This window comes from Carassius auratus, unplaced genomic scaffold (assembly GCF_003368295.1).
Source record: "Carassius auratus strain Wakin unplaced genomic scaffold, ASM336829v1 scaf_tig00216601, whole genome shotgun sequence".
NCBI classification, from domain to species: Eukaryota; Metazoa; Chordata; class Actinopteri; order Cypriniformes; family Cyprinidae; genus Carassius; species Carassius auratus.
Window position 1 is genome coordinate 32,501 of NW_020528657.1, and position 2,500 is coordinate 35,000.

Genomic DNA, 2,500 nt, shown 5'->3' on the forward strand with positions numbered 1-2,500 from the left:
TCCTTCTTTTACTTCGTATAAAACATCTTTCACTCTCTTGAACCCAGCTTTAATCCACTGTTTAAAATACAGTTCTTTTCCTTTATATAAAACATTATCATTTAAGAACAAAGGTTGATTTAGCATTTCTTCTCTTCTTCTAGGCTTTATGCCCACATTTATTTTAAATTCTCCCCATGCTTCCAATACTTCTATATAAAATTCTGGAATTCCAAAAATCATATTTTGCTTCAATTTCATCCATAAAATATCTGCTCCAATATTCATATTTCCACATTTGTTTAAAAACAAATTCATTAACTCTGGCCATTGTGCCTGATTTTCTTCACTCAAAAATTTTCTCACTATTTTAACTCTAAAACTCTTTTTCTTTAATTCTGGATCCTGCAAACCCAACCCTCCATCTTTCACATCTCCTATTATTGTCTCGTACGCTACCTTTGATGGTTTTGAATCCCATAGAAATTTCAAAACAGCCGCTTTTATTCTTTTACTTATCCACCTTGGCATCGGTGTAACACTCAACACATAACCACATTTTCGATAGCATTAAGGCATTCAGTACTAACACCTTCCCCCTCAATGTTAGTTCCCTCATTTTCCAGAAATTTAAAACTCTCTCCATCCTTCCAATCACATCATCCCACATCATATCCCTCATTTCTCGTTCATTTTTCCCTATCCTGATTCCTAACACCTTTAAGCCTTCTTCTTCTTTAAAAGGAAATAGGCTTTGAATGTTCTCCCCATCACCAATATTCATATAAACTGTTTTCTGTACGTTAATTTTGGCCCCAGATCCTTTGCAGTACCTTTGCAATATTTCCATTGCTTTTTTAACACTTTTGACATCCTTTACTATTAGTGTTGTGTCATCTGCGTATTGATATACTTTTTGTAGTTCTTCATTATCTCTTAAGACCACTCCTTTGATTTCCTTTTCCCCCATTATTGCTAGCCCCAGGGATTCTGCCACTAAACTATATAATTGGGCTGACAAAGGACAGCCTTGTCTTATAGACCTTGAGATACTGAAAGCTCCAGTTAAAAACCCATTACATTTTATTTGGCTTTTTGCCCCCTTGTATAAAATCCTCAACCATTTTATGAAATTTTGCCCAAAATCAAACTTTTCAAGAATTGCAAACAAGAATTCATGCTCGACTCTGTCGAAGGCTTTTTCTAAATCTAGACTTATAACATATCCCTTTTTCCTTCCCTCCACCATATAGCTCACTACATCTCTTATACTACACACTGTGTCTGTAATATCCCTTCCTTCGATAGCATATGCCTGGTTTGTTTCAATAATGTTTGGTAGAATTTTCTTCAAACGGTTTGCTAATATCTTTGCTAAAATTTTATAGTCTGTATTTAGCATGGTTATTGGCCTGTAGTTTTTCAAATCATTCTTATCCCCCCTCTTCTTAAAAATTAATTTAATTACCCCAATCCCCATTAAATGACTTGTTTCTTCCTTTTCAAATATCTCATCATATACTTCCTTTAAAATTGGTGTCAACACTTCCTTAAAATGTTTGTAGAACTCCCCTGACAGCCCATCTCTTCCAGGACTTTTTCCATTATTCAATTGCGTTATGGCGCATTCAATTTCTTCTTTTTTTATCCCCTCATCACTCATTTTTTTATTATCCATATCTAATTTTTTCTCAATTTTCCCAATCAAAAATTCTTTTTCTGTTTTTTCAATTTTTCCTTTGCTAAACAGCTTCTTATAAAATTCCGTTATTTCTTTTAAAACCTCTTCTGTTTCTTTTACCATCTCACCACTTTCTCTTTTGATCTCCTTAATCATTCCTTCTCTCTGTCTACTTTTTTCAAGATTAAAGAAAAACTTTGTACATTTTTCCCCTTCTACTTCATATTTTGCCCTGCTTCTTATCACCTCCCCTCTAAAATGTCTTTCTTCTATTTCCTTAAGCTTTTTTTCTAATACTAAGATTCTTTCCACATTTTCCCCTCCCTCATTCAGAATATCTTTCAACTCCTTTCTTATTTTATTTTCTTCAAGATTCCTTACCCTCTTCATCATTTTACCAAAGTTTTTTGCATACTTCCCAATTCTATATTTAACATTATCCCACCATATTCGTTTATCTTCTTTGTACAATTGATCTTTCTGTTCTTCCTTTATTACTTCTTCTACTCCTTTTTTAAAACTAATTTCCTTTAAAAATTCCGTATTTAGAATCCATAACCCTGGCCCTCTCTTCATTCCACTCAAATCAATCCGCACCCATACAACTTTATGATCACTTAATGACGTTTTTTTATAATAAATATTATCCACCACATTCATAAAATCTTTTTTACATATTGCAAAATCTATTCTGCTTGCGCACATACATTTTTTAACCACTTGTTCTCTTGAGAATTCCCTGATACCTTCATTTCTTGCTCTCCATATATCCACTAAATCATTTTCTTCCATTATACTCTTCAGCTCTTTCCTCCCTCCATCTGATTTAAAGACCATTCC